Source organism: Hyperoodon ampullatus, assembly GCF_949752795.1.
Source record: "Hyperoodon ampullatus genome assembly, chromosome: 1".
NCBI lineage: Eukaryota > Metazoa > Chordata > Mammalia > Artiodactyla > Ziphiidae > Hyperoodon > Hyperoodon ampullatus.
The window spans coordinates 197,961,586-197,973,147 of NC_136914.1; the positions used below are offsets into that span (position 1 = coordinate 197,961,586).

The window sequence follows — 11,562 nt, forward strand, 5'->3', positions numbered from 1 at the left end:
TCCTATTTCTTCATGTGCCTAGTAATAGTGGATGGTACCCTACACATTGTAAAAGATACTTGTAGAGACTCTGAGTTCTATTCTGCCTCTGAAAAGTGTTTTTCTAAAGTAGGGAGTTATTTTGGCTGGACTCAAACTGCCAACTCTGTCTTCTCCATTGTGGTGAGCAGCAGCAGAACTCTCTGTCCAGTTATTTTACCCTTAGCTGGGCTGCACAGAGTCTGCCACATACAGGTATAGTTCAAGAGTTAGCAGACCATATCACCCTTCCTGAAATACTCAAGACTGCTAGGTGACTGAGAAGAATCATACCGTGAAAAGAGAGAGACGAGCAATGCACCCAAATGTTGTGTTTTCTGGATCAGTACACTTTTTTGTTTCCAATCTTAAAAATTTTTTTAGGTAAGGACATTAAAAAGCAAAACAAAATCTATCAATATTATCACCATCATTTCACAGGAAAGGAAGGGAATTTTAACACCGAAAAAGTAGAAACAGTATGATTTCAGAAAAAAAAAATTAAAATTGAATATATGTGGTGTTGTAAAAAATTCACCACATTATATTATTTTTCTCCCTTCTGTATGACTTGACGAAAACTCCATCCCAGGTGAGTCCCCAGCCTAGGAAGGGAAATTGAGAATTTTTGTTATAAGAGCACAAAGTATCTCAATGTTTGCCAAAACCATTGTTTTAAAGTAAGTTTCAAAATAGAAGAATCAAGACAGTATTTCCCAAACTTCAATCATGTGAAAACACCATCACAAATATTGTCATGGCTGCATTTCACCTGCTTTATTTATTTTTAATACTTTATTTGAGTCATTTGTTTACTTAAGTTTATTTTAAAATGAAAGCCTTATATGAATACCATAAATGGAAAGACAGTATCCCTTGTCATAAAATCAAGAAAACACAAATGCTGGAAGGTCCTTAGCCTGCAGCCAACTCCCTGTTGAAAAGGGAGATTAGCAGATATTAGGGGTTCAAGTCACACCCGCACCAGAATGAAACTTTCTGTTTGATTTAACTTCAAGGACGAAAAGAGAATTGAAGGGAATAATTTTCTCATTATGTAATTAAATGTCATTTAATGCATTGTCCATGTACCATCTAAAATCATCTTTTTGCCAACTAATATTGTCTTGGTAGATGGTTTATGGAATCAAAGGTGTCATCACATAGTAATTTGGAGCATTGGCTAAATTAAGGAAAAAAAAAAGTCAGCAGAGGTTTGGGTAGGGTTTGGAGCTCCCCTCTCTTGCTCTCTCCTTTCTGAGACAATGCCCCTCCCTTTCCAGCTGCTGTATCCTTTGAGTCTTCAAAACAGTTTGACTGTACCTCTACTACCAAATATCAATGAGCTCTATTATGTGGATATTGTTTATTAATAGGCAATTGAAACTGTTGGTATATACTGCACTTGATGTAAGAATCTGAGCTCTTATTTAACAGCAATCTGCCAGTAGTTTAATCCATTTCACATACATGCACGATTTGTGACTCTATCCTTAAATATGTAAACTCTATTTTTAATACACCTTTCTAAATATTTAATAGTCTATCAGAAATTATAGCATGACATTTCTGTTCCCTGATTTTTTATTCTTGATCAGTGGCAGATAGCAAAATATTTGCTATCTATTTGATTCTACTAATAGTAAAGTCCGTAACCACTCACGGCTCCTATAAGGGCTTCTCATAAACAACTGCTGCATAACAGATAAATCAACGCATGCTTGCCTCCACCAAAAAGAAGTTGATAGGTGAAATAAACTTGTGGATACAGAGCAAGAGTGAAATGCTGCAAACATATTAGCTGAGCCTGTTGATTTTGGGGGAAATTAAACAGTCGTTTATGCCTATTAAATTAAGCCTGGGCTTCCCTGGTGGCGCAGTGGTTGAGAGTCCGCCTGCCGATGCAGGGGACACGGGTTCGTGCCCTGGTCTGGGAAGATCCCACATGCCGCAGAGCAGCTAGGCCTGTGAGCCATGGCCGCTGAGCCTGCTCGTCTGGAGCCTGTGCTCCGCAACGGGAGAGGCCACAACAGTGAGAGGCCCATGTACCGAAAAAAAAAAAAAAATTAAGCCTATCTAAGCCTCCTTGTAACCATATCTATTATAATTTTTTTAAACTTTATTTCATTAAAAAAAAAACAGTTCGACTGTGTATAATCTACCTGAATTTTAGCTGCCTCACAGGGCACAGACTGGGGCCGGCTCTCTGGCAAAAAGCCATAAAACTGAGAAACCCAGTGCTGTTCCCTTCTAAATGTTGACTCCCCTCCGTGTCTGCCTGCTTCCTGTTACTCTCTAGAGCATTTAGGTACTTGTTATTTCTGTTTGTTTTTTCCAGAGTTTATCACGCTACCTGTGGTAGGATTGTTCCAATAGAGCTACTCCTCTATTGTCAGATCTAAAATCACTAGCATCTTGGGCCCAGTAAAGAGATAGATTAGCTGGACAGTTGCCTGAGATGCCACTCTGTAAGGAATGCTAAAACATCACAGGAATATATCAGAAATACAGCAAAAGAATGAAATAATGCCATTTGTAGCAACATGGATGGACCTCAAGATTATCATATTAAGTGCAGTAAGCCAGAGAAAGACAAATATCATATGATATCACTTATATGTGGAATCTAAAAAAATGATACAAATGAACTTATTCACAAAACAGAAATAGACTCACAGACATAGAAAACAAACTCATGGTTACCAAAGGGGAAAGGGGGTGAGGAGGGATAAATTAGGAGTTTGGGATTAACATATACTTACAACTATATATAAAATAGGTAAACAACAAGGACCTACTGTAGAGCACAGGGAACTATGCTCAATATCTTGTAATAACCTATAATGGAAAAGAATCAGAAAAAGAATATATATATATATGTATAACTGAATCACTTTTCTGTACACTTGAAACTAACACAACATTGTAAATTAACTATACTTCAATTTAAAGAAACTGAAAAAAAAAGAAATATGGTGCCAATTAACTCGTTTCCACAGGTTACTCCTTATGTAATAGATGAAACACAGATTGTTTCTTCTGTTGCCTAAGTAAACACAGTCCTCAAGTAGACATTTAAGAACTTGAAAAGTCCATTTATTCAGACATATCTAACTCGTTCTTTCAAAAGTTGCATAATACTCCATGGTACCATAATATATCAATTGTCTTCTACTGATGAAGCTCATGGTAAATTCTTATTTTTCTTCAGGTAAGGTGCATCTTTTTGCCTCTACAAAGCCAGGCCACAATAAATTTCCTTGAGTGCTAGCTTCAGCAGCACACATACTAAAATTGGAACCATACAGAAAAGATTAGCATGGCCCCAACACAAGGATGACATGCAAATTCATGTAGCCTTCCATATTTTTAAATAAATAAATTTCCTTGAACACATTTCTTTGTGTACTGGTGTTATCTTTCTGTAGGAGAGAGTACAAAAAATAGGATTGCTGGGTTGAAGGACATGTGAATTTTAAAATACATATTGTTATAATACTTTCCAGAAAGGCTGTAGAAATCAGCATTACAACCCATATTGATAGTCTCACCAGTATTTTTTATTTTTGACAATCTGATGGATCAGAATGCTGTATTCTTTATTGTAATAATTTGAATTTTCTTGAACACCATTGAGGTTGAGAACCTTTTCATATTGCTGATGATTTACTTTTTTTTTCTGGAATTGCCTGTTGAATGCTTTGTCAAATTTTAATTGGATTGATTGTCTTCTTTCATTTGGTTTGTAGGAGCTAAGGTACATTAGCAACATTTGTCCTTTGTTATCTATATTTTAAGTATTTAGTCTGTCATTTGTCTTTTGATTTTGTTTATAGTTTCTTTTGCTATACAAAAACATGTTCACTTTTAAGAGGTAGTGTATGACTATTATTTTCAGGTAGTGACCCTTAGTGTTTCTGGATTTTATCTTTTCCTTCAGGTCTTTTTTACTTTATGATCTTATAAATAATTCCTCACATTTGTATCTAATATTTTTATATTTCACATTTAGACTTCTAATCCATCTGGAGTTTATTTTTGCATAAAATGTGGGGTAGAAGTGTAACCATGTTTTCTTCCAGATGGATAGTCAGTTCTGCCAGCACCATATATTAAGAAGCCATCTTTCTCCCTCTAAACAAAATGTTATTTTTATTTATATTAAGTACCCACTTGAATTTGTTTCTGGAATCTTTCTTAGGTTCCACTTGTATTATTTATTCCTATGCTATGTATGGTTTTATTATAATAGCATTACAATAAGTTTTATTATCTTGTATATAAGGCAGGAATTGTGTTTAGCTAGTAATGTAGATACAAATAACAGAAGCTTAAACAAGAAATAAGTTTATTTCTTTCATGTAAAAGAAGTCTGGCATAGTAGGCCAGGGTTGGCATGGTAGCACCATGTTCATCAAGAATCCAGGCTCCTACTATTACTCTCCTCAGGCATCCTTAGCAGTGGCTGCCACCCTCAAAATTGCCTCATGCTCCAGGGGTGGGGATGGTGGTGTGCTGAATTGGGTGACTGGGATTGACATGTATACACTGATGTGTATAAAATTGATGACTAAAAAGAACCTGCTGTATAAAAAATAAATAAAATTAAATTAAAAAATTAAAAAAAAAAAAGATTGTCTCATGCTCCAAGATGGCTGCTGAAGCGTCAGCCATATATTCCTTATTCCTGTCAGGAAGCAAGCAGAGTGGGGAAGAGCAAAAAGAGCACATGCAGCTGTCTGACCTCCTTTTTAGGAGCTTTTCTGGAAGTCCCACCTAACAAGTTTATTTATACCCCTATCTGAAAGGGAAGCACAGAAATGAAGTCTTTCAGTAGCTGGATATTGAGTGTGAACCTAGTTAGTCTCAGCCCTCCCTCCTCCCATATCCTTTTTAAATTTTTAAAAATTATTCTCAAACATTTATGTTTTTTAGTAAATAGACTTTATTTTTTACAACAGTTATAGATTTACAGAAAAATTGGGGAGATGGTACAGAGAGTTTGCATATACCCTCTTCCCAAATACTCTCCCACCACACACACACACACACACACACACACACACACACACACAGAATTTCTATTATTAACATCTTGCATTAATATGGTACATTTGTTACAATTAATGAACCAATAGGATAACATTACTATTAACTGAAGCCCATAGTTTATATTAAGGTTCTCTGTGTTGTGCATTTCTATGAGTTTTGGCAAATGTGTAAAGCCATGTGTCCACCATTACAGTATCACACAGAATCATTTTACTATACTAAAAATCCACCGTGCTCCATTTATTCATCCCACCTCTAACACCCCTGAACTCCTGGAAATCACTTATCTTTTTAGAGTCTCTATAGATTGCCTTTTCCCAAAGTCATAAAGTATACAGCCTTTTCAGACTGGCTTCTTTAACAGCAATATGCATTTAACTTTCCATCGTGTCTTTTTGTGGTTGAGAGCTCATTTCTTTTTATCACCAAATAATATTATATTGTATTGTATGGATATATCAGTTTGTTTATCCATTCACATATTTAAGCACATCTTGGTTGCTTCTAGTCTTTAACAGTTATGATTAAAGCTACCAGAAATATTTGTGTGCAGGTTCTTTTGTGGACATAATTTCATCTCAATTGGGGAAATACCTAGGAGCACAATTGTTGGATTGTATGGCCAGTTTATGTGTAGCTTTGTGAGAAACTGCCAAACTGTCTTCCAAAGTGGCTGTACCATTTTGCATTCCTATCCACAATGAATGAGACTTCCTATTGCCCTGCATCCTCTCTGGCATTTGGTATTGTCAGTGTTTTGTATTCTAGCCATCCTCATAGTTTTGTGTTGGTATTTCATTATTGTTTTAATTTGCAGTTCCTTAATGACATATGCTGTTGAGTATCTCTTCATATGCTTATTGGCCATCTGTATAACTCCTTTGGTGAAGTGTCTGTTCAGATCTTTTGCCCCTTTTTTCAGTCAGGTTGTTTGTTTTCTTATTGTTGAGTTTTAAGAGTCTTTTTGTATGGGTCTATGTTTGGACCCTCTATTCTGTTCCATTGATCTATTTGTCTATTCTTTTGTCAATACCACACCATCTTGATTCCTGTAGCATTAAAGTAAGTCTTGTCAGTTCTCCAAATTTGTTCTTTTTTAGCATTGAGTTGTCTATTCTCAGTCTTTTGCCTTTCTATATAAACTTTAAAATAAATTTGTTGATATCCACACACACAAAAAAAACTTGCCGGGATTTTGATTGGGACTAAATTGAATCTATAGATCAAGTTGGGAAGAATTGATATCTTAACAATATTAAGTGTTCCTGTTCATGAACATGGAACATTTCTCCATTTATTTAGCTCTTCTTTGCTTTCTTTCATCAGAGTTTTATAGTTTTCCTCATACAGATTCTGTATATTTTTTGTTAGATTTATACCTAAGCATTTCTCTTTTTTTCAGTGCTAAGGTAAATGGTATTGTGTTTTTAATTTCAAATTCCAATTGTTCACTGTTGACATACAGGAAAGCAGTTGACCTTTTATCTTACAATCTTGCTATCATAGCTTATTAGTTCTAGGAGTTTTTGTGTTGATTCTTTGGGATTCTCTACCTAGACAATCATGTCACCTGTGAGCAAACACAGTTTTATTTCTTCCTTACCAATCTGTATACCTTTTATTTCCTTTTTTATCTTTTTGTATTACCTAGGACTTCCAGTAAAATATTGAATAGGAGTGGTAGAGGGGACATCCTTGCCTTGTTCCTGGTCATAGGGGGAAAGCATCTATTTTCTCATCATTAAGAACAATGCTGGCAGTGGGAAGCAGCCACATGGCACAGGGAGATAAGCTCGGTGCTTTGTGTCCACCTAGAGGGGTGGGATAGGGAGGGTGGGAGGGAGACGCAAGAGGGAGAAGAAATGGGGAAAAACATATATGTATAGTGATTCACTTTGTTATACAGCAGAAACTAACACACCATTGTAAAGCAATTATACTCCAATAAAGTTGTGAAAAAAAAAAAGAACAATGCTGGTAGTAAGTTTTTCTAGATGTTCTTTATTAAGTTGAGGAAGTTCTCCTCTAGCCTTAGTTTGCTGAGAGTTTTTATAATGAATGAAAAATAGATTTTGTCAAATGCTGTTTCTTCATTTATTGTTGTGGTCATATGGTTTTTCTTCTTTAGCCTGTTGATGTGATGTATTACATTAATTGATTTTTGAATGTTGAACCAGCCTGGTATACTTGGAATAAATCCCACTGGGTTGTGATGTATAATTTTTTATACATTGTTGGGTTCGATTTGCTAATATTTTGTTGAGGACTTTTCCATCTATATTCATAAGAGACCTTGGTCCATAGTTTTCTTTTCTTGTAATATATTTATCTGGTTTTGGTATTAGGGTTATACTGGAATCTTAAAATGAGTTAAGAAGTGTCCCCTCTGCTTCTATTTTCTGGAAGAGATTATATAGAATGGGTATCATTTATTTTTTAAATGTTTGGTAGAATTCACTAGTGAACCCATGTGTGTCTGGTGCTTTCTGTTTTGGAAAGTTACTAATTATTGATTTGATTTCTTTAATAGGTATAGGCCTATTTAGATTATCTTTTTCTCCTTGTATAAGTTTTAGTAGTTTCTATCTTTCAACGACTTAGTCCTTTTCATCTAAGGTATCAAATTTGTGGGCATAAAGTTTGTTCATAATATTCTTTTATTGTCCTTTTGATGTCTAGTAGAGATGACTCCTCTTCCATTTCTGATATTGGTTATTTGTGTCTTCTCTCTTTTTTAAAAAATTTAACCTGGCAAGAGGTTTATCGTTTTTGTTGATTTTTTTCAAAGAACCAGATTTTTGTTTCATTGCTTTTTCTCGCTTGTTTTTCTGTCTTCATTTTATTGATATTTGCTTTAATTTTTCTATTTCTTTTTTTCTGATTGCTTTAGACTAGTTATTTCTTAACTTTCTCTAGTTTCATAAAGTGGAAGCTTAGATTTTTGATAGATCATTCTTCTTTTCTAATATATACATACAATGCTATAAATTTCCCTCCAAGCACTCTTTTTGCTACATTTCACAAATTTTGATAAACTGTACTTTTGTTTTCATTTAGTTCAAAATGTTTTTTAAATTTCTCTTGAGATTTCTTCTTTGACCCATGTATTGTTTAGAAGTATGCTATTAAATCTCCAAATATTTTGGAATTTTCCAACTATCTTTCTGTTATTCATTTCTAGTTTAAGTCCATTGTGGTCTAAGAGCATACTTCTATAGGATTTCTATTCTTTTAAATTTGTTAAAATGTGTTTTATGGCCCAGCCTTTTTTTTTTTTTTTTTTTTTTGCGGTACACAGGCCTCTCACTGTTGTGGCCTCTCCCGTTGCGGAGCACAGGCTCTGGACACGCAGGCTCAGCGGCCATGGCTCACAGGCCTAGCCGCTCTGCGGCATGTGGGATCTTCCCGGACCGGGGCACGAACCCGTGTCCCCTGCATCGGCAGGCAGACTCTCAACCACTGCGCCACCAGGGAAGCCCAACATTTATTTTTATATGAACTTTCCAATCCCTTTGTCCAGTTACTTTTTTTAGATGAAACAAGATTGGCAAAATGTTGATATTTGTTAGATCTGTGCATATGTGAAAATTCCGTCATAGAAAGCTTTGTAAAAATTACTTGAAAATAATAACAGAGTTTCTGACACATAGTAAGGGATAAGCCATAATCATCACTGTCATCATCAAACAAGACAGTTGTGGGTCTTTGTGTCTCTTCCATCTTCAAATTCTTCCTCTCCAGACACTCTGTCCCATTATTTCTTTTTTCTTTAATTTTTTTTTTTTTTTTTTTTTTTTTTTTTGGCCTCACAGCTCGGCTTGCGGGATCTTAGTTCCCCAACCAGGGATCGAAACTGCACTCTCAGCAGTCAAAGCGCAAAGTCCTAACCACTGGACGGCCAGGGAATTCCCCACTCTTCCACTTCACGGTTTAGTCATATTTGACTCTACTGATTGTTGACTCCTTGTGTCTTTCTCTGTCTCTGGCTTCTGGGCCACCATCTCTCCTGGTTTTCCTCCAATCTCTCTGATCTCTCATTCTGTCTCCTCTGTGGACAGGTGTCCTCCTCCAGCTCCATATACATTGGTGTTTCCCAGGGTCTCAGGTCTGCTGCTCTTTCAGTCTATACACCGTCATTGGATGATCTCTTCCAGGCAGTCCAAGTTCAATTACCATCCAAATCCTGCTGGCTCCAAAATCTATAATCCCAGTCCAGTTTTCTCTCATGCGTTCAGAGACATATCTCCAACTTCTGGCTAGATACTTAAAACTCAATGCTTCCAAAACTGAAATTTATAAACTGGCTCTGATAGTCCCCATCTTGGTGTAGGCACCACCACCTACCCACCATCCACCCAATGGCCTAAGCCAAAAGCCTGGGTCATCCTCCCCTCCTCCCTCTCCTTCATCAACCAGATCCAGTTCCCAGATCCAAGAGATATGACTTTCTTGCTGCTTTGATTGCATTCCCTTCTCTCCATTCCCACTGCGTTACATCCTAATTCAAGCCCCCATCACTTCTTCTCTTCTTCTCCTAACTGGTCTTCCTGCCTGGAGTCTGTCCCTCCAATCTGTTCTCCACCAGAATGACTTTCCAAAGCAAAATAAGCATGTTCTTTGCCTGTTGCAACCCCCTCAATGAATCTTCATAGTAGGTTTTAATCCCTAATTACCTTGTGGTATTTGCCTTCCCTTCCTCACCATCCTCTCTCTCTGCTCCTCTCCACCCCCCCAAACAACCACCCTCACCTTAAAGCATATTTATAGTTCCCATGAATGGGCCTTGCTGTTTCATTTAGCCTCCACACTTCTGCACCTTTTGCTCGCTAGCTGGCACTGCCCTCCCTCCCTTCCTTCCTCAGGACTCCAGTCAGAGAGCCTCTCTCTGGGCACTTTCCCAGCTTAGCTCCCTCCCATTTCCCCTCCCCCACCTCTTGCTACTCCAGCTTGCATCACTCTATGATGGATTCAATCATCCGTCTCTTCCATGGAACAAAGATTTCCTGAGGGCCCAGACTGCGCCTACAGACCATGGACCCAACTAACTGGCACATCACAGCTGCTCAGAAAATGTTGGCCAAATAAGTGAAGAGATGCTTACAGGTCAGGAACAGAGGGACAGAAGAGGCAGAATTTGAGAAAATGACAGGAGTGTTTGTTTGCTTTTAGTCATGGGGTGGAGCTCCTGGGCAGCATAATTTCCTTTTTAACACTCAAATATTGATATATTAAATAAATACATAGTTTATGTACAGCTATATTAAATAAACATGTAGGTTTAAACTAAATCAGGTGTTTTCTTCTACTTGATTCTAGGATAAACAAGTGGTGGCAGGTACCAAAAAATTACAAAAAGCTATAAGGCAAAAACTTAACATTAAGTAAATTCATTTTATGATGCGGGAAACACATGCAATATAATATTTAATGAAAAACCTCAACTCAAAACTATATATGGCTCTTCTGAGTGGTGAATCCTCTGGTTATCGCTGCCATCCTGGCCTTGGCGGTGCCAATTTTGAGACCCTTGGGAGGAGGACTCTCGAGGCTACTGATTTCTCCCTGGGAGAGGCGTTCTGTGTGGGGAGACATGTCGGAGTCCCATGCTTTGTGCCCCGGTGCTCTCGGGCCTCAGGGGGGTGCGACGGTTGGGAATGGGGCTGGCCGGGGGTACAGGCAGGCTGTGGTGGTTCTCGACTCCGGAGGTCCGGTGACCTAGAAAGCCCCACAAAATCATGCAAGTCGAGAGGTTCAAATCTTCGTGTTCACTTTAAGAACATTCGTGAAACAGCCCAGGACATTAAAGGTATGCATATCCGAAAAACCACCAAGTATCTGAAGGATGTCACTTTAAAGAAGCAAGGTGTGCCATTCTGTCGTTACAATGGTGGAGTTGGTAGGTGTGCCCAGGCCAAACAGTGGGGCTGGACACAGGGTCGGTGGCCCAAAAAGAGTGCTGAAGTTTTACTGCACATGCTCAAAAATGCAGAGAATAATGCTGAACTTAAGGGCTTAGATGTAGATTCTCTGGTCATTGAGCATATCCAGGTGAACAATCCCCCAAGATGCGGCACAGGACTTATAGAGCTCATGGTCGGATCAACCCATATATGAGCTCTCCCTGCCACATTGAGATGGTCCTTACTGAAAAAGAACAGATTGTTCCTAAACCAGAAGAGGAGGTTGCCCAGAAGAAAAAGATATCCCAGAAGAAACTGAAGAAACAAAAACATGGCCTGGGAATAAATGCTGCAAAAAATAAATGCAAATAAAAGTAAAAAAAAAACAAACCTATATATGATATAGTGTATATCTTAGCTAAAAATGTAGGCTCCACAGTCAGATTTAGGTTTGAATCCCAGCTTCTTACTTACTACTGTGTGGTCTTGGACAAATTTCTTTACTTCTCTGTTCCTCAGTTTCTTTTACTGTTAGAAGAAAGGAATAATAAAATTTCTGCCTCATGGGGTTATTATGAAAGTTGTATGCTTT

At 37.5% G+C, this 11,562-nt stretch overlaps 1 pseudogene across 1 annotated transcript; it reads left to right on the plus strand.

The window, feature by feature from the left end:
* Nucleotides 1-10,788: 10,788 nt before the first annotated feature.
* LOC307055649 (large ribosomal subunit protein uL22-like) lies at nt 10,789-11,316 on the plus strand (annotated as a pseudogene). The gene has a single exon. The product of its transcript is annotated as a large ribosomal subunit protein uL22-like (transcript).
* The last annotated feature ends 246 nt before the right edge of the window (nt 11,317-11,562 follow it).